This window comes from Photinus pyralis, unplaced genomic scaffold (assembly GCF_008802855.1).
Source record: "Photinus pyralis isolate 1611_PpyrPB1 unplaced genomic scaffold, Ppyr1.3 Ppyr1.4_LG5, whole genome shotgun sequence".
In the NCBI taxonomy this organism is placed as follows: domain Eukaryota; kingdom Metazoa; phylum Arthropoda; class Insecta; order Coleoptera; family Lampyridae; genus Photinus; species Photinus pyralis.
Genome location: NW_022170596.1, coordinates 173,546 through 194,944, shown reverse-complemented (window position 1 = coordinate 194,944; position 21,399 = coordinate 173,546). Strand labels below are relative to the sequence as shown.

Below are 21,399 nucleotides of genomic sequence, written 5' to 3'. Positions count from 1 at the left end.
GATTCGTAGTTTAAATTTATCTTGCTGTAAGTATATCCTTATTTTCTATAAATTTGCACCAGGATATGCAAATCTTGAAAATAATAAAACTGCATCAGTACTATAGGTATACCAACATTGCTAGGAAAAAGGGTTTAAGTTTCATAAGGCGCCACCGACTAGGCAATAAAGAAATGCAGGTAAGAGCCGTTGCGAAGTTTCGACGCACAGGAAGCGTTCCTCTGTCCTCAACGCAAAAGGCTGCAGTACTGGTCGTCCAGTCAGCGTTACAACTAACTCAAACCAAGGAAGGTTATTACAACAGGTGTTAGAATCCCTAAAAAGAAGTCTTCGCAGAACCCAGAACATCTCGAACAATGATTTCAGTGAAACGTCGAGGATTGGTGGTTTTTCCAATAAAATACAGATTGGAAAACGCTTGAATAATACAGAAAATCAAGCAAAAGTCGTGTAGTGCAACTTCAGCCTCTCTATTCCTTTCAAATGTGGTGGTTTTCGGACGAATGTAACATCCTGTGAGCGGATTTCCAAATCGTTATCTTGGATTTGAACGACCTGATTTTGTCGTAGGGCATAGTGATCGTGTAAGGATTTGATGTGCATGTCAGGTAATGGTTTATGGGGTCCTTACTTCATGGAAGATGAGAGTAGAAAATTTTTTTATTTATTTATAGGTTAATACTACGCGTTTGACTAACTTGACCATATAGGTACCTATTTGTTGTTTTTGTATTTAATTGGGGCAAATTTATTCATCACCATATATTTGCGTATAGTTACTGGTACTGGTACTAATATTTGCAAAAAAAACCATCCATTTTTGGGACCCTCGACCCGTTCCAAACCGGCGATTTAAACTCTTTGTGTAGGTCAGCTAATGGCACTCCCAAAAAAGTTCTGGTCTCTACCAAACTTGATATAATATACAGAGAACAGAGATATTACTATAAGGTGTGTTCTTGATTCGGATATTAACCTAAACTTGACTATACAACTGTCCTGTAACTAAAAAATCCATTCGGCACTTTTAGGGTCAATAGTCGATACTGAGTAAGAATAAATAATTCCCCGTGCACTTTTAGAACATGTGCATAGTGTAGGTATATATGTGAAAATAATAAAGTTGACAGGTCATTCGATAAGCGTTACTGAACGAAAGATAACGGGGATGTACTTATTTACATCTTATAAATAGAAACTGGTGGTATGTAGCAAATTATCCAATTTACGTCACTTTGTTTAATATAAAAGCATCAAATCCTGAACACTAAATATCAGTTATTCACAATCGTTTAAGGAGCGATCAGCATTTAGCAATTAACATGAAGGTAAGACGATAACACCCAATTATTGTTCTAAACTTTTTATAATTACCATATAATTTTGATTTGACAGAATATTGTTCTTATTTCGACTTTCGTGATGATGATGGTCCTTGTCGCCCATCTTGGCACCGTGGAAGCGGGAGGGTTTAGTTTGGGCTGCACCATATCCTGTGGAATATGGAACGCTTGCCGTGGAAAGTCCGCTTTTTCTGGAAGTCTTACGCAGTGTGGACCAGAACCTTCGGGCTGTCGCTGTACTTCTTTTTATTGGGAGTAATAAACACCAGCATTTTTGCAGCAGTTATTTATTTGTAATTTAAGACTATTTATTTTAATAAAAATTTTGTAATCTAAGTTTTTACTCAATCCTCAGGTATTATAAACAAAAGTAAAGACATACTGGAGTACTTGTTAAGAAAATCAGCCTCCGCGGCAGAACTGTGGACATCTTGCACAAATTGTCAAAAAAGGTTTTGTCTGAATGTAAAAAAGAAAAGAATTTTGTGAAAAGTTATTTAATAATTAACATCCAGAACAGATTAATCTACAAATATAAAAGCGCTCAATTACCTACAGCATAATTTATTAATGATGGGAACGTTGATTTTTATTAAAGCGGGACCATAAATTGTGGTTACTTATCATAACCTAGTTTATACAGTGTGTCTCAGGTACAACGCACCATAGGGAAACGGCAAAACATTTTTTCGCGCAGGCCTTTTAGCGTTCAAACGTACTACCATAGTATATGTGTTATATTATGGTACTACTTTCTAGCATCAGGCTAGCTAGAGCAATAGTACGTTGAACGCTAACCTCAAGTACACATCAAAGGCATCGTCGATCATTCGCGAAAAGATACATAATTCTGTTGGCCTATGGTGTGTTCAACCTTGGACACACGGTATAAATAGAAAGGGTCTAATGCATAAATATACAAAAGACATGGAGTAAGTAACGGAGATTTAGTTTAATTTTTTCTTTGGCAGTTGCCTACTTTCCAAATTTCTTAGCAACAAAAAATAAACGCAAACTTTGGAACCTTTGGACTAGTAGTTCCGAAAAGAAACATTTAGGCTTCCATTGTGAAGATCTAGTGTCAACATTTCTTGAAATCTCTTCACAAAATTCTGGATGTTAGACAGACAAACCTACCAAATTATATTATGTGTTTGCCTACCCCATCCTAAAATGAGGTGATTAACCCGACGACTCTCGAAATTTCTCTACGTAGCCAAAACTGATGAAACATCCGCATCGTTTATCTCGCACGTGACATTGTTGGTCGAAAAACCACACGCACTGTTTTGGGTACCCTAAGGCCTTTTTGTTTTGCTAACACGGTTCCTCGTCGCCAACTGTAATATTCGTTTATTGAAACCCAAACGTACACTGTATACCATAAACAATTTTTTATCATCACAACCAAATAAAGCTTTAAACTGACGTAAAAATTTCGATTAAATGTTCCCTTAGTAGCCCGTTTTAAATTTATCATACAAACTTAATTTACAATAAAAAACTAACACTAAAATGACAATTCAACAAATTTTTCCAATTCTGTGTATTTGAAAAACAATTCAACAGATCTTATGAAAAACTTTAATCATCTTACATACAACATGTCATGAATGCTATTTCAGATATTCAGACCGAAATTACGTTAGCAAAATGTATTTCTGCACTACAAGGTGGCTCGTTCTCGTCTTCGGCATTTTTCCAACGTAAAGGAACGACATCCCCATGTAGTTTACAAAACCATATGTTCGTACCCAAATATGGCAGGCTGACTACTATAAAACATATCCGTCCGCAGGTTAATAACATCACTAAACATTGGTGATTTTGGGGCAACATTGGTTCAAAAGTGTAAAATAGACTGCTAAGGAGGTATCACCTCGACAAGGGATGGAAATTTGATGTCTGGAGGTTATTGAAAATAACGAATTTAAAATTACTTCTTGAAAATTTGTATTTGTATGTAGGCGTCTCTGGTGTGTTTACCACGCCAGGAATTGTAGTAAAATGTTCAAGAACTAAACCCCGAAGCGTTAGTTTTAAGGCTTCGTTTAGTTCAAATTTTCTCCGTGTCCTCATTTAAGGGGGCAAAAATTCTGCCAAAAACCTTACCCAAAAGTTTCAATGAAGACGTTATTTTCATTTTCTGTGTTATGCTTGCTGAAAGAAGCAGAAACGCAACACAAATTGGAGAAACTTAAAGACGTAATTTCCAAATTAAGTATTTGGCGCCCTTGTTGTGTTAGAAAAAATGTTGCTCTCGCCCTCCAAATTTATTTACGTGTATTCTCTATCCGAATGACCTGGGCAACCCCAGCACCTTCTGAATAGGCTTCTGGTGCATATAATTATGGCGTAGTTGTTCATAAGTAAATAAGACATTCGTGGTGCATATCGGAGTAGGCGACGAAAATCGAGACATTTTGAAGATGGTATCTGCAATCAAGTGGGCTATAAAGCAGGAGCGCGATAAAATCCACCTTCCACGAGGTCACTCTCGAATTCCAGTTCAGAGTTTGCGACAGTCAAGAGTGGCAGTCCACACTGGAAGGCAGAGCAGACTCTGTCCTTCCTCAATTCGTTATAGAGAGGAACTACTGTATTCATGTCGGTGTGAACGATACATACCAAGCTGATGTGTCTGTCTATTTTCACAGATGAAAGTAGCAGAAAGCACACAAAGATCATCTGCTCAAAAGAACTGGCCTTCCAAGTTGTCCAACTACTAGGCAAATTCTCAATCGTATTTCAAACGAAATTGATAGGAATAATGCTAAGTGCTAGTAGTAAGGTTCTCAGTGAAAGTGTTGAGAACAAAACAATAACAATACCCAGTGATAGCAGACCTACTTTACTAAAGTAAGTATCATCCAGCAACTCCCTTGAACTCGGGTCATAGCTGAACTAGCCGTCATGACCCAAAACTCTTTTTGTGAGCCAGAATTGGTTATCCTACTTGCAGTATCCATTGTAACTAATCGAATAACTCAAAATGGGCAGCCGAAACACCAGGCTAAATGGGATTCGATGTCAGACTGCCGCATGTAAAATAGGCCGTCGCAGGACAATCTCGCCGCATGAGTTTCGCCGAAACTCCCTCCTGAAAGGAGGTGCATAACAAGCACTCGTCCAGAATCCACGTTGGGGTAATCTTGGTCAAACGTGGCCAAGATTACAAACGCTTTTCTCAAGCGAGTGGTGGCTTGGGTAACGCTGGGAGCGGACCTTTCTCATTATGGAGACAGTACAAATGGCCAAAAAAAGCATAATGTGCGCGTGCAATATGCAAATAAGTAAACCTAAAAACCCCTGATTATAGGAATACCAGTATCACACAGCTGACAATTATGAAATTTATTTCGATAATTACAGCTGGCAGTGAGATAACGGGGATGTACTTTTTTTACAACCTATAAATAGAAATTGGTACTTTTTAAATTTATAGTTTAATCACCCAATTTATCTCACCCTTTTTTGGAGTATAAGAGCAACGGATCCAAAACACTTACTATCAGTAGGTACCTAACCATTGGCAGTCACGATATCTACTTGTTCAACATGAAGGTAAGACACTCGATTGCTCTAAGTCTTCTGTGAAGAATTTGATTGAATTTCTAATTTGCTTGACAGAGTATTGTTATGATTTCTACTTTCGTTGTGATGATGTTACTCGTCGCCCATCTTGGCAACGTAGAAGCGGGAGGATTCAGTTTGGGCTGCACCATATCTTGTGGAATTTGGAATGCATGTCGTGGAAAGTCTGCGCTATCGGGAAGTCTCACACAATGTGGACCAGAACCTTCAGGCTGTCGCTGTACATCTTTTTATTGGGAATAACCAATTGATCTACTTTATTAGAATTAGAGCCTTATTTATTAATAAACGTTTCTACTTAAGACTGTCTTATCTATACCCTATATCAGACTACGGTCACTTGAACGTTCCATGATGCTTATATTCATGAAAAAAAATGTTTGATACATCAGTTACCTAACATAAATTAGTATAGCCTCAGTGTCGGTGCCATAAGCTACCGAATACAAAAAAAAAAACGAAAGTGTAGTATTAGATAGATGACGCAATATCATTATACCTATGTTTGGTACAATAGTTTTATATCTGAAAGTCCTCTACCTCTTTGCGTATTATAGATGAGTGGGAGTGATGTATATGGTCCCTGTATTCAGAACGTGGCTTAACGTTCCTCAGGTAGCGGCTATTATCCGAGGCTTTCTTTTTTCGCCATCCTCATCCTAAAATGTACAAAAACAGGCTCCATGTGCTCCTTGAAGATGGAAATGTAGAAGTAGTCTCATTCTGTTAGTTTGCCATTGGAGAAACATAATTTCAATGGTGGCACTCTTGGCAATGGTACCTTTGAGTGCTATGGGAAAAAAACAAAATGGCCACCATCCCAAACACGTTTTCCTATTTATACCAGTAACCGTTGTGAGAAACACAAAATGCAGCTAAATATGTTCTACACAGAAAAGTATTTAAGCTGTTTATGTAGGATCAACCGTTTTCTAAAAAAAAGTACTTTTATATTTGTTAAAAACAAAAATGAATAATGAATATGTCTCTATATTAGCGTTTTGTAAGCGCAAAACAAAGTAATTACACAAGAAACGCAGCGCAAATTGCGGACTCTTAGAGAATAATTTGATTTATAACAGAAAATTATCGTTTTATCACTCACTGTGATTTATAACATGTAGATTTATATAACGCAATGAACGCAAAATCATCCGCTTTCGTTCCTTATCGCCGGTCACTAATCTCAATAGACGCGCCTCGATGGCGCCTGCTGGCGACCCGATGTCCCTCTGGATTTCTATTATATTCGTTACAGTACATTATATAGCACGCCCTGTATTCTCAAATCGAATGGATTTGGAAAACTCCACCACTTTCTGAATAGGTTTCTGGAGCATCTGTTTATGATGTAGGATGTAGTTGTTCATAAGTAAAAATATCCGCAGTGCAACTCAGATTTAGGTGACCAAAAATTATAGTATGATACTCTTTAGAAATATTCAAACCTAATTGCTTATTTATTTAAGGAAATAGTATGTTGGCCACAAATCTAAACATCGATAACATCAATGTAAACGTTTTATATACCACACTACCTATGCATCGTAGTACCTACAGGTCATTTTTTAGTACCTACACTGACTGGAAGTTTTCCTCAATTGAAACCCTACATGATATGAAGGTGTCAGTATGTTTATCTTGTTTATGCTATGTTACTGTTTTCATACAGGGTGTTTTTTTAAAGATGGGCCATACGACAATGTAAAGGCTTTGAGTTATTTAAAATGGGACATTGGGGAATAAATTTACATTGCATCAATTGTTTCAGTCATAGCTTCCTCGCGAATCATCTGCCACAGTACTGTAGACATTGTTTCCAAATCAACAAATTTATTCAAATCAGATATAAACGTATAAAATTACAATCGGTGCTTGAATTGTTTTCCACCGGTAACGAAACAATGCCCGATACTCGGCACTGAATAGATCGCATACCACTCTGCTACTACTGTGCTCACTCTTGTACAAATTGTACTACATGAACACATTTTCGAGCGGCGGAATACATGTTGCTGCTTCGTTGATGCAGTTTGAAGGATCAGATGAGATTGCGAACTGTCAGTGATATAACCAAGATCTGAGAACAATTGGCGCAATATAAATTTCCCTATGGCCCATTTTAAATAACTCAACACCTTTACATTGCGTTATGCTAGGGGTGTACATTCTATGGCCCATCTTTAAAAAAACGCCCTGTAGTATTTAAAAAGGTCTCAAGCTTCATAAGTGAAGGACTTGAATCTGTATTATCTAACAAAAAAAATGTTTAGCGCATTTTTTAAGAATTAAAAAACATGTCCTATTGTTTGCGTTTTGTCCGTCCGTCCGGATCCACTTCTGCCGTTTCAAAGTACTTCTAGGGGAAGTGGGCTCCTCCCCACGAATTATTTCTTCAGATGCTGTTTTTGAAAGTAAAACGTGCATAACTTTTACATACGACAACCATTTGGTCTCAGATTTTGCATACGCATGCCTTTAGTGGTTCCAAGTTAAAATTTTATTTATTATGGTACTCTAATGAAAGGTTTCAACGAAAGGAATTAATTTCTACCAACCATAGCCCTCCTCCTCGACCTCTTATCGTGATCGGGTATATTTCCTTATACCTCAAGAACGGATTGTCGGAAGAGGCCGAGGGTACTCACAAAGGGCGATTGAGACGTCTGGAAGAAATATATCCATTGGTGATGTCAAAACAAAAGCTATTTCGGTTAAAAAAAATAAGAATTGTGCACAATTTATACTTGTTTACAAATAAGCTGGGGGTAAAGAGCTTCGTCCAAATATACGCATAATTTCTAATATTCAAATTTTTTATACCAAGGTCATCGAACCCGAAAAAGTTTCAATTTCTTCTAAATTTGATATAGGTACCGACATTACTACGAAATGTTTCTCAGCACGGGCAATGACGTAACTTCGGCTACAGCTACAGTCATCCCGAAGGTAATTAAAAAATCCATTCAGCCACTTTTCGTGTCAATAGTAGATACCTACTCAGTAGGAAGAAATAATTCCCCGTGTTCCCTTATAATATTTGCACAGTGAAATTAAAAAAAGTTGATAGGTCAACCGATAACGTTACACAATGAAAGATAGCGGGGATGTACTTATTTACATCTTATAAAATATAGAAACTGGTGGCCTGTAGCAAACATTTACGTCACTTTGATTGGTATATAAAAGCACTGAATCCCGTACAGTAACTATCAGTTATTCGCAATCGTTTAAGGAGCGACCAACATTTAGCAACTAACATGAAGGTAAGACGATATATACACCTAATGGTTTTAAACCATTTATAATTAACATATAATTTTGTTTTCACAGAATATTGTTGTAATTTCGGCTTTTGTGATGATGATGGTCCTTGTCGCCCATCTTGGCACCGTGGAAGCGGGAGGATTTAGTTTGGGCTGCACCATATCCTGTGGAATATGGAACGCTTGCCGCGGAAAATCTGCTCTTTCTGGAAGTCTCACGCAATGTGGACCAGAACCTTCGGGCTGTCGCTGTACTTCTTTTTATTGGGAGTAATGCAAAATCAGTATTTTAGAAGCTGTTATTTATTTCTTAGTTAATAATTATTTTAATAAAAATTGTGTGATTTAAGTTTTTCCTCGTGTTACCCTTAACTCGCATAGCATTATTGGTCAAATCTGGGACATTAATCTTTGATAAGAGTATCACGCCTCAGTGGTAAAGCTGGGGGCATCATACACAACTTGCCCAAAAAGATTTTGTCTGAATGTAAAAAAAATATTGCATATACGAGCTGTAACCGACGAGATCGGAGATGTGCACAGATAAAGGAAAATATGACAAGAAATTGTCGTAGATTAGACATCCTACCTCCTCTTTCGCACAAAGAAAAGGGTTAAGTAGGGAGGTTATTCAATGAGCAATAGGATGATCAGAAATTACAGTAGAGCACTTCAATTTAAAAAAGTCTTTGCCCACACTATTGTAAAAGCGGCAAAGTGTTAACCTATTAGCTCTTCTAGTATAAAAACATTCAAGTCAATCATCGCAGGTAGCCGCCAACTGTAGCACTGGCCGCCTGTGAGGTGCACAAAAATTAATCCATTATATTTTCGTCTCTATCTAACCCATACGAAGNATCAGGAAGATCGTGTCGGCGGCTACCACATTCCCTTTGACGGTACCTCCTTCCGACGTCCCGTTCACCCGCAATTCGCGTTTGAAGATTTGACTCCACCATCAGGAAGATCGTGTCGAGGGCTACCACATTCCCTTTTACGGTACCCACTTCCGACGTCCCGTTCACCCGCAATTCGCGTTTGAAGATTTGACTCCACCATCAGGAAGATCGTGTCGGGGGGCTACCACATTTCCTTTGACGGTACCCCCTTCCGACGTCCCGTTCACCCGCAATTCGCGATTGAAGATTTGACTCCACCATCAGTGAGATCGTGTCGCGGGCTACCACATTCCCTTTTACGGTACCCACTTCGACGACGGCCACCCGCAACGTCCCGTCACCCGCGCGTTTGAAGATTTGACTCCACCATCAGGAAGATCGTGTCGGGGGCTACCACATTTCCTTTGACGGTTCCCCCTTCCGACGTCCCGTTCACCCGCAATTCGCGTTTGAAGATTTGACTCCACCATCAGGAAGATCGTGTCGGGGGCTACCACATTTCCTTTGACGGTACCCCCTTCCGACGTCCCGTTCACCCGCAATTCGCGATTGAAGATTTGACTCCACCATCAGTGAGATCGTGTCGCGGGCTACCACATTCCCTTTTACGGTACCCACTTCCGACGTCCCGTTCACCCGCAATTCGCGTTTGAAGATTTGACTCCACCATCAGGAAGATCGTGTCGGGGGCTACCACATTCCCGTTGACGGTACCCCCTTCCGACGTCCCGTTCACTCGCAATTCGCGTTTGAAGATTTGACTCCACCATCAGTGAGATCGTGTCGCGGGCTACCACATTCTCTTTTACGGTACCCACTTCCGACGTCCCGTTCACTCGCAATTCACTTCTATTGGCGACACGAGAAAGAGAGACAGCGATTCGAGATTCACGAAACGTTAAACCGCGTGAGTTCGCAACGGAAGGTAAAAGGCGCCTGACTACTTCTCGAAGACGCGCGCGCCGCCTCGCAAAAGGTCGTTAATTTCGCCCCTATGACAAAAAACAAAATTCCGCCACGCAGGAGTTGTGCGCGTTTACAACATCTTTCCGACGACACCAATTTCAAAAGAATCGGACCAAAACTGTAGTAGAAGATAGGAAAAAACTGAAAAACCTTCACGTTAGTATACTACGCTCGAGGATGACGCCCAGATGTCGCCAACCCCACATCATGTAGCCATGTCCCTAAGGTTGACAAATTTCACGGCCCTGTAGATACACGTACACCCGTTGCCTTTCTACAAGAGTTCTTCTACGCGCCCACATTTGCTGCCAGCCAGCCAGCCAGCCAGCCAGCCAAAGTGAGATTAAAAGCTACTTTTTACAAAAAAAATTTTTTGCAAAAATGCGCTAAAAAGTTGATAGGTCAACCGATAACGTTACACAATGAAAGATAGCGGGGATGTACTTATTTACATCTTATAAAATATAGAAACTGGTGGCCTGTAGCAAACATTTACGTCACTTTGATTGGTATATAAAAGCACTGAATCCCGTACAGTAACTATCAGTTATTCGCAATCGTTTAAGGAGCGACCAACATTTAGCAACTAACATGAAGGTAAGACGATATATACACCTAATGGTTTTAAACCATTTATAATTAACATATAATTTTGTTTTCACAGAATATTGTTGTAATTTCGGCTTTTGTGATGATGATGGTCCTTGTCGCCCATCTTGGCACCGTGGAAGCGGGAGGATTTAGTTTGGGCTGCACCATATCCTGTGGAATATGGAACGCTTGCCGCGGAAAATCTGCTCTTTCTGGAAGTCTCACGCAATGTGGACCAGAACCTTCGGGCTGTCGCTGTACTTCTTTTTATTGGGAGTAATGCAAAATCAGTATTTTAGAAGCTGTTATTTATTTCTTAGTTAATAATTATTTTAATAAAAATTGTGTGATTTAAGTTTTTCCTCGTGTTACCCTTAACTCGCATAGCATTATTGGTCAAATCTGGGACATTAATCTTTGATAAGAGTATCACGCCTCAGTGGTAAAGCTGGGGGCATCATACACAACTTGCCCAAAAAGATTTTGTCTGAATGTAAAAAAAATATTGCATATACGAGCTGTAACCGACGAGATCGGAGATGTGCACAGATAAAGGAAAATATGACAAGAAATTGTCGTAGATTAGACATCCTACCTCCTCTTTCGCACAAAGAAAAGGGTTAAGTAGGGAGGTTATTCAATGAGCAATAGGATGATCAGAAATTACAGTAGAGCACTTCAATTTAAAAAAGTCTTTGCCCACACTATTGTAAAAGCGGCAAAGTGTTAACCTATTAGCTCTTCTAGTATAAAAACATTCAAGTCAATCATCGCAGGTAGCCGCCAACTGTAGCACTGGCCGCCTGTGAGGTGCACAAAAATTAATCCATTATATTTTCGTCTCTATCTAACCCATACGAAGAAGATGACATAAGTTTTCTAAGGGGCGGCTACTTGCGACTGTTTTTATACTAAAAGAAAGCTGAATATGATGCAGAGGACAGGTAGGTATGTACTGTGAAAGCGGTCTAAGACACAAGTTTATTTTCAATTATAAAATCACGAATAGGTATCAAATTTTTATACGATTACTCGGCAGCGCCCAGTTGTCCCTTCACCCAGCGGACATTTTTTTGTAGTAAATATTATAAACCGTAAGGTTATTTATTGATTGGTTACTGCTACGCATTTGAAAAACTTATATACCTATTTGTTTTTAGCGCTTTTTTTAAGAATTAAAAAAATGTGCTATTGTTTGCGTTTTGTCCGTCCGTCCGGACCCACTTCTGCCGTTGCGAAATACTTCTAGGGGCATGGCCCTAGAGTCCTGGAATTTTTTGCAGTAGGTAGCCTGTACCTTGAAGGTGTGCCAGACGGGCATCAAATCTCGCTGTCTAAAGGGCCCCCCCCCTCCCACAAATTATTTCCTAAGATGCTGTTTTTGAAAGTAAAACGTGCATAATTTTTACATACGACAACCAATTGGTCTCAGATTTTGCATACGCATGCCTTTAGTGGTACCAATTAGTTAAACTTTAGAAAATGGGGGGTAAACATGTGTTCTACCCTTCATGGTATTCTAATGAAAGATCTCATCGAAATAAATTGGCTTGTACAAACTATAACTTTATCGTGCGACTCTTTTACGCGATCAGTGAGCGACGGAGCCTGGAGGGGGAGGGGGGGTTAAAAATTAATTTTATCTCTCATTGTATTCTAATTAAAGGTCTCAACGAAAGGAACTGTTTTCTACCAACTACTGCCCTTCTTTCTGTCCTCTTATCAAAGTACGGGGTGGAGGGGGGGGGGGGAGTAGAACTAGTTTTATCCTTCATGGTACCCTAATGAAAGGTCTCAACGAAAGGAATTAATTTCTACCAACCATAGCCCTCCTCCTCGGCCTCTTATCGTGATCGGGTATATTCCCTTATACCTCAAGAACGGATTGTCGGAAGAGGGTACTCACAAAAGGCGATTGAGACGTCTGCAAGAAATATATCCATTGGTGATGTCAAAACAAAAAGCTATTTCGGTTAAAAAATGCGCTTTATCTGCACAAGAGTTGTGCACAATTTATACTTGTTTTATTTAATTGGGGCAAATTTATTCATCTCCAAAAATAATAATTATCTATTTGCATCCAGTCGCTGGTACTTCAGTGTTGTAGACGGATCATTTTTATAGATAATATTTGCTAAAAACCGATTTTCGCGACCTTTGAGGTGTTTACATACAGTGAATTTTTTTAAAATGCGAACATAGAAGTTTGTATGCAATGTAATTTCCCTATGTTCGATTTAAAAAAAAACACATCAATCTATTGAGTAGTTCAAATGAGTAGTAGATACAATTGACAGCCGTCCAATTTAATTACGAAATCGGTTAGGTTATTGCTTAGAATGTCAAGGAGGACACTTCGAACATCTATTGTAATTGTTTTCGTTACTTATTTTCTTATTTTCTTAATTTATGTATTGAATAAATCAAATTAGTAGAATACCAGGTGCACATGACCTACAAATAATTGAAGGTGGTTTACAATGAATTGTGATGTCAGCGCGTGCCATGTGAAGTCAAGTTATCGTAAGTTTAAGAAAAATTTATCCTAAAGTTGCTATGGCCTCACATGGCTTATTTAAAAAAATCTTACCGAGTGCTCTTCATCATAAAGACTATGAGTTGCTGTTCATAGTCACACAAATTGTGCGTTTTGGGAATGTGAACAGCGCACACCTCATAGATTGATGTGTTTTTTTTAAATCGAACATAGGGAAATTACATTGCATGCAAACTCCTATGTTCGCATTTAAAAAAAACTCACTGTACATAGATACATGAAGAACTCGTATCCCTACTACCAAACAAACATTTTTTTACAAGTTGAGGGTCCAAAAACGCTATGATCGTGGGCTACGTCCTCCAAGGTCAAAACATTCTGATTATTTCTAATAGTCATAACTCATAATGACACTCCAATAAATCCTGTTTCCTACAAAATTTGATATAGGAGTACCTACCGACGTATTGTTATAGCGCGTTTTCTCACCACGGATATTGCCCCAAGCTCGGCTATACAGCCGTTCTCTAAAATATTTTTATTTCGATAGTCGGTACGGGGTAAGAATAAATGATTCCCCGTGTACTTTTAGAACATCTACACAATGAACCTAAAAAAGTTGACAGGTCATTCGATAAGCGTTTCTCAATGAAAGATAGCGGGGATGTACTTATTTACTGTCTTATAAATAGATACTGGGGGTCCGTCTCCAATTTACGTCACTTTATTTAATATAAAAGCATCGAATCCCGCACACTAAACATCAGTCACTCGCAATCGTCTTTAACGAACGATCAACATTTAGCAGTTAACATGAAGGTAAGACGAAATCTAATTGTTCTAAACATGTTATAATTAATATATATTTTTGCTTGACAGAATATTGTTGTAATTTCGGCTTTCGTGATGATGATGGTCCTCGTCGCTCATCTTGGCACCGTGGAAGCGAGAGGATTTAGTTTGGGCTGCACCATGTCCTGTGGAATATGGAACGCTTGCCGTGGAAAGTCCGCTTTTTCTGGAAGCCTCACCCAATGTGGACCAGAACCTTCAGGTTGTCGCTGTACTTCTTTTTATTGGGAGTAACGCAAAATCAGTATTTTTGCAACCATTATCTATTTGTATTTTAAGACTATTTATTTTAATAAAAAATCTATGATTTAAGTTTTCACTTATGATAGCCTCAATCCGCATACATTGTACATGAAAGTAAACACATACTTTCCTAGAGTAGGTATAGTCCTTGGTACGAGCATTACGCTAAAGCGGTAAAACTGTGAGCATCTTGCACTCGGACGCCTTTTAATATTTTTGAACCAAAATTACTCTAAATACTCAGATGGTATGTAGACTGCCTAAAATTTTTTGAAATTTTAGATGCCAACGATTCAGTAGAATTCTTGTAAGAACTTGCCCCTAGCTGGGGCAAATTGTCACAGTATCACAAAAATAAAGAAAATAAGAAATCAATAAAGGGTTGTTTTCAGAAAAAGAAATTACAGTTACGAAGAAGTTCTACATATCATCTTCTGTCTGACTCACAATGGTGACATACATAAAACAGATCAGTACAGCTTTTATGTGCCCATTGTTTGCAAGGTGTACACCTAATCACCTTTCAACTGAAACTCTGTAGAGTTTTCCGCAAATAAGACAGTCTTCCTCATCTGATAAAATTTCTTTTTTCTTAGTCTTTGGGTAGAAGACAGATTTTTAGCACTTTTAGATTATTTTACTAGTGACAACTTACTGCGTTTCGTTTGTGACAACCTGCTCCACTTGATCTTTCGAAACTTAATGTTAAATTAAAAAAACGTTTAAATAATAAATATATCAAAATATACCTACATATATATATAAAAAATACATATAAAATGAATATGTCTCCTATATGAGCGTTTTGTAAGCGCAAAACAATGTGATTGCAAATGAGTTACACAAGAAACGGAGCGCAAATTGGGGACTCTTAGAGAATAAGTTAATTTATAACAGAACATTATCGTTTATCACTCACTTGTACTAAAATTTATAACACGTAGATTTATATGACGCGACGAACGCAAAATCATTCACTTTCGTCCCTTATCGCCGGTCACAAATCTCAATAGACTCGTCTCGATGGCGCCTGCTGGCGACCCGATGTCTCTCTCGCTACCGTAGATTCTAGCACACGCTGTATTCTCAAACCGAATGGAAAACTCCATCACTTTCTGAATAGGTTTATGGAGCATCTGCTTATGATGTAGTTGTTCATAAGCAAAGATATCCGCGGTCCAAATCTGACTTAGGTTACCAAAATCTGTAGCATGACACTCTTCGGAAATCTTCAAACCAAATCTAAACATCGAGAACATTGATGTTAATGTTTTACATACTACGACACTACCTAAGCATCATAGTAAACCTCATTTAGTACCTACATTGACTAGAACTTTTCCGCTATTGAAACCCTACGTGACGGTTTATTACTTGTATTTAAAAAAGTCTAAGCCTTAATTCATAAGTGAAGGACTTGAATTTCTATTATCAAGCACATATTTTTTTTACAAATAAGGCGGGGGGTGAGAGCTTCCGCCCAAGAGGTCCAAATATACGCATTATTTCTAATATTCAAAATTCTTATACCGAGATAATCCCACCCCGAAAGGGTTCTAATCTACGAAATTTGATATACCAGTATATTACTTACTACGAAATGTGTTCTCAGCACGGGTCAGGGCCGTATTACCCATTAGGCACACTAGGCAGGTGCCTAGGGCCCGGGAAGGATGGGGGCCCGGAAAAATTAAGGACACGTAACGTAACGTGTGAGATTTTAAAGTACACAACACAACAATTTTACACTATATAGGTAGGGGTAGGTACAGGTACTTTTTGCTTTATTTCTTTACATTAAAAATTTGCACTATATTTATATACTATATTAAATAATGACTAGAGTGCGGATAAAAATGCATTTATTTTTATAAAATAAGCACTTATTATATGCATCAAAACGGGCAAACTAAGCTGAAAAAAAGGGCAATGTAGGCAAACAAATGCACAATCAACCATCCACAGAAAAAAACCTTTATTCCTCAATAAAACATGATTATGATGAAACTAACTCTAATTAGGTATTGGAAAAACAATTAACAATTATGTATTTCTCCAAATTTGCAATTAAAAAATTTTGCCCGGTTAATTGAATTAATATTTAGAAGGAGCTACGAACGGTGTAACGTATATGCGAAAAAGTACACAACTGTGCTGGAACACGAGTTATTATAATTTATGAAAAGGGGCTCGAAAATTTCATTGTGCCTAGGGCCCTGACAAACCTTAATTCGGCCCTGGCACGGGTAATGACACAAACTCTGCTACAGCCATCCTGTAATTAAAAAATCCATTCAGTAACTTTTCTTGTCAAGAGTCGATAGGTAGGTACTGAGTAGGAATAAATAATTCCCCGTATTCCCTTATAATATTTGCACAGTGAAATTAAAAAAGTTGACAGGTCAACCGATAGCTTACACACTGAAAGATATCGGGGATGTACTTATTTACATCTTATAAATAGAAACTGGTAGCCTGCAACAAATTATCAGATTTACGTCACTTTACTTGATATATAAATACATTGAATCCCGAATAGTTACTATCAGTTATTCGCCATCGTTTAAGGAGCGATCAACATTTAGCAACTAACATGAAGGTAAGACGATACATCCAATGGTTCTAAACCTTTTATAATTAACATATAACTTTGTTTTAACAGAATATTGTTGTAATTTCGGCTTTCGTGATGATGATGGTCCTCGTCGCTCATCTTGGCACCGTGGAAGCGGGAGGGTTTAGTTTGGGCTGCACCATATCCTGTGGAATATGGAACGCTTGCCGTGGAAAGTCCGCTTTTTCTGGAAGTCTTACGCAGTGTGGTCCAGAACCTTCAGGCTGCCGCTGTACTTCTTTTTATTGGGAGTAATGCAAAACCAGTATTTTTGAAGTTGTTATTTATTCCTAAGTTTAGTAATATTTATTTTAATAAAAATGTTGTGATTTAAGTTTTTACTTGTGTTAACCTTAATCCGAAAGCATTGTTGTAAGTGGAGACATAACTCTCCTCGAGTAAAATCCCTCGTAAGGGTATCACGCCTCAGTGGCAAAACTGTGGGCATCTTGCACAACTTGTCCAAAAAGATTTTGTCTGAATGTAAAAAAGAAATTGCATATACGAGAAAAGTTAGAGCTAAAAAGATTTTACAAGGTATAGTAGTCCGTAGACCGTGATTTCGTAGAAGATTTGGAAGCGACTATATGTACCCGACGAGACGTGCACAGAAAGTTCTTATGAGACAGCCAGATAAAGAAAAATATAACAAGGAATTGTCGTAGATTGATGCATACTATACTTCTGCAGTGACATCCGAGGGAATGTGCATAATATTTTAAAATGTTCAAGACCAGTCACACTAGGTGCGTATTTTCCGAGTGCGAATTGTAACGCTCAAATGGGTGGTCGATTAGCTCCTTCAACATTGTCATTTATCCGCTCAAAACTGATGTGGCTGTTACAGATAAGCTACAGATGCAATAGGGAGGTTCGACATTTTTGGTTTTATTTTAACTAAAATCGAGAGATTTTGTTTATAAAAAACGATCAGAAAAAAATTGGGTGAAAAATATTGATGATGATATTTACTTCCGCTGTAACCACATTAAAATAAAGGATCGGCACGAAACAAGAAATGTACACAATGCTGCAAAATTGTCTAAAAAATGATTCGCGAAATTTACCCCATGTGAATGTGGACATGGAGTTTTTGCCTAATAACGCAATTTTAAATGAACCTCAGAGCATCGGCGTTAAAGTAGACATATTCATCTGCAAAAACCCATTTCCACATTCACATGGGGTAAATTTCGCGAATCATTTTTTGACAACTTTGCAACATCGTGCAGACAATAAATAAATCGGTCCCAGTTTACGTGAATTCGTATACTTTACCAGCACGGCCGCAAATGTTTCTGGCTACTGACGTCACGGGTCTAGTCTTGCGCGTAGGTACGTTTTCTTGCTTCACGTCGGCCTTGACTTTAAAGTGCTTACAGTGGACGTAAATACCAATATTTTACACCCAAATTTTTTTTAATCCTTTTTTAATAACAAAATCTCTCGATTTCAGTTAAAATAAAAAATGTTGAACCTGCCTATCTGTTTTAAAATAAACTTCGAACACGATTTACATGGACTAATTGACCACAATCCAGGACTGATTCCTGTGATGTGTCACTAACGTTAAACTTAACGTGTAGGTTATTTGTAGAAAACGTTATCTTGGCCATACTTACTAAATAACGCATAATAACGTTGTTTGGCAGATAATAGTTTGATGTTACTGATAAGTCACATGGCTGATTGTGTTGGCATCAAGTTTCCATATGCTCATTTATACGATATACCGGCGCCTGGTTGTTCCGGCGGCCAATTGTCCCTACGGGAATTTTTTGGTAGTAAATATTTTAAACTGTAGGGTAATTTATTGATACGTTATACTTACTTTTTTTTTTATTTAATTGGGGCAAATTTATTCATCTGCAAGTATAATAAACCGATACAACGAAATATCGAAGGATCCTCAGTATTACAATCACTTTTAACGACAATTTATTTTAATCTTACAAAATACATTTTATAGTTAACAAAAATGCATCAAATTCATGTCTTGGGCATTGAGATAATGCGCCTAGTCTTTTCCCAACGATCTTGGTGCATAATTAACGATTTTGACATATTTTGATCAAAATCCATGTGGCCTCAGAAAAATAATTTAACATTTTTGAATCACACACATGCGGTTATCAAACGTACACGTTATCAACTCTTTCAGCATCAAGATAATGCGTTTGAAAGCTTTTACAACTCTAAATTCATGTGTAAAGAATAATTTTGGGTACATTTTGCTCTAAAACTTTTGACCGAGACCACAGAGAAGAGTTATATTGAATTGTTACACATCTAAGAGTCATAGGGAATAATCTAGCGAAAGTCCGAACTCGATACATGACCTAGGGAATGAAATATGTTGATTTTTATTATATTGAGTTCGTAGTTTTTCCTGTTCCCGATTCACTCGAAGTCGTATAACTTTTGTTCCTGTTGAACCAGCTTCCTGAAAATCAATAGCGTCCGTTCTTAATGTCCAACGTTCCCGTATACCAAATTTCAACACAATCGGCCACTTTTAAAAAGAGTTAGAGCGCACACGGACGGACGGACGGACGGACGGACGGACGGACGACAATACAAAACTATAAAGGATCTGAGGATCCTTAATAAGCCCCTACTGCCGGTTTAAAAGAGCGGCAGAGCACAAAAGTGGAACTAGACTTCTTTTCCATAAATTGGTTGGTCGTGGGTCTTTGAAGGAGAGTTAGGCGAAAGAAAAAGTCAAAACCCAGGTTATTTATTGATGTATTTTCGCTATAAAATTAAACGCACGCTAATATTTTGTAAAACAAAGTTTACTATTATGTTAGATGCTTTATGGATCAAAAGTTACATATGCGAAAAAGAAACCATCGTGCCAGGAAAGTCAGACCCAGCCCAGATTGAAAATTCAGGTTTTTCAACAAGGCACATGCCAGATATATTTTACAAAACAAGGACATAATTTTTAAATTCCTATAAACGGAGCCATTTAGCGGAAATTGAACCAATGAGCTCTAAAAGTGTACAGTTAACAGCTAAAAAATTTAAATACATGGGTTAAGGAACCTTTTTTTATTACGGTGTAACCTTACGGGATCATTGGATTTGACCAATTTTCAATAGGCTTGTTACATGTGCGATATAGGTCAACTGCGTAAAGTTTGAACCGAATAGGTCAAGCGTTTAGCAGAGTCAGAGAGGTATGGCCTCAAGGAATCATTGGATTTGACCCATTTTCAATAGGCTTATTAGTTATTACTCATAGATAATATTTGCTTGTGGCCAACGCTATACCGATGTAGAGGTTTTTACATACATACGTAAAGCCAAAAAAAAGCGTTTTTACAAGTAAGTTGAAAGCCCAAAAACACTTTTGTTCGTCGGCTACGTCCCCCAAGGTCAAAAACTTCTGATTATTTCTAATAGTCATAACTCATAATTTCATATAGAGAGATAATGGCACTCCAAAAACCTACCGACATATGGTTATAATTATATCGTGTGTTCTCAGGACCGATATTGCCCCAAGCTCGGCTATACAGCCGTCCCGTAAAATAAGTAATTCCCCGTGTACTTTTAGAACATGTGCACAATATGAACTTAAAAAACTTGACAGGTCATTCGATAATAAACGTTACTCAATGAAAGATAGCGGGGATATACTTATTTACTATCTTATAAATAGAAACTGGGGGTCTGTATCAAATTATCAAATTTACGTCACTTTGTTTAATATAAAAGCATCGAATCCCGCACAGTAAATATCAATCACTCTCGCAGTCGTCTATAAGGAGCTATCAACATTTAGCAGTTAACATGAAGGTAAGACGATATCTAATTGTTGTAAACATTTTATAATTATTAACATATATATCTTTGCTTGACAGAATATTGTTGTAATTTCGGCTTTCGTGATGATGATGGTCCTCGTCGCTCATCTTGGCACCGTGGAAGCGGGAGGATTTAGTTTGGGCTGCACCATATCCTGTGGAATATGGAACGCTTGCCGTGGAAAGTCCGCTTTTTCTGGAAGTCTTACGCAATGTGGTCCAGAACCTTCAGGCTGCCGCTGTACATCTTTTTATTGGGAGTAACGCAAAATCGACATTTTTGTACCAATTATTTATTTGTAATTTAAGATTATTTATTTTAATAAAAATTTTCTCAATTTGCAAACAATATCTATGTGAAAGCAATCCTGCACAATTTGAAAGATTTCGTCTTAACTGATTAGAAACAAAAAGACTTATTTCATAAAACGTTGACAGAAATGCTTCAAATGCAAGATAAAGTGTAAGATTTTGATAAAAAATACTAAGAACCAAAAGTTTTTCATGCTCCCCTTTTTTAAGAATTTTTGGTGTAGATCATGTAGCGCAGTTTTTATTTTTGAGCTACCTACTCTCGGGTCGTCAAGTTGTAACAAGCTGTATTTTTAGCGCATTTCCACAAAAATAAAAATAAAATGCGCTATGGTGCCCACTTTGTCCGTCCGTCTTGCACCAAGGAAGGAATTTTTTCTGCGTTTATTGCTAAAAAAGTTATTGTAAAA

At 37.9% G+C, this 21,399-nt stretch overlaps 7 long non-coding RNA genes across 7 annotated transcripts; all 7 read left to right on the top strand.

Moving 5' to 3' along the window:
• Positions 1 to 1,212: 1,212 nt before the first annotated feature.
• LOC116171398 lies at positions 1,213 to 1,679 on the top strand. The gene is made up of 2 exons (XR_004145443.1): positions 1,213 to 1,328; positions 1,396 to 1,679. It is a non-coding gene; the product is annotated as an uncharacterized LOC116171398 (long non-coding RNA).
• A 3,099-nt stretch (positions 1,680 to 4,778) lies between these two features.
• LOC116171397 lies at positions 4,779 to 5,239 on the top strand. The gene is made up of 2 exons (XR_004145442.1): positions 4,779 to 4,907; positions 4,974 to 5,239. It is a non-coding gene; the product is annotated as an uncharacterized LOC116171397 (long non-coding RNA).
• Positions 5,240 to 8,065: 2,826 nt separating this feature from the next.
• Positions 8,066 to 8,552, top strand: LOC116171396. The gene is made up of 2 exons (XR_004145441.1): positions 8,066 to 8,203; positions 8,271 to 8,552. It is a non-coding gene; the product is annotated as an uncharacterized LOC116171396 (long non-coding RNA).
• Positions 8,553 to 10,527: 1,975 nt separating this feature from the next.
• LOC116172114 lies at positions 10,528 to 11,014 on the top strand. Its single transcript, XR_004145589.1, has 2 exons — positions 10,528 to 10,665; positions 10,733 to 11,014. It is a non-coding gene; the product is annotated as an uncharacterized LOC116172114 (long non-coding RNA).
• A 2,851-nt stretch (positions 11,015 to 13,865) lies between these two features.
• Positions 13,866 to 14,327, top strand: LOC116172844. Its single transcript, XR_004145775.1, has 2 exons — positions 13,866 to 13,975; positions 14,036 to 14,327. It is a non-coding gene; the product is annotated as an uncharacterized LOC116172844 (long non-coding RNA).
• A 2,401-nt stretch (positions 14,328 to 16,728) lies between these two features.
• Positions 16,729 to 17,199, top strand: LOC116172845. Its single transcript, XR_004145776.1, has 2 exons — positions 16,729 to 16,850; positions 16,914 to 17,199. It is a non-coding gene; the product is annotated as an uncharacterized LOC116172845 (long non-coding RNA).
• Positions 17,200 to 20,508: 3,309 nt separating this feature from the next.
• LOC116171728 lies at positions 20,509 to 21,026 on the top strand. Its single transcript, XR_004145506.1, has 2 exons — positions 20,509 to 20,669; positions 20,735 to 21,026. It is a non-coding gene; the product is annotated as an uncharacterized LOC116171728 (long non-coding RNA).
• The last annotated feature ends 373 nt before the right edge of the window (positions 21,027 to 21,399 follow it).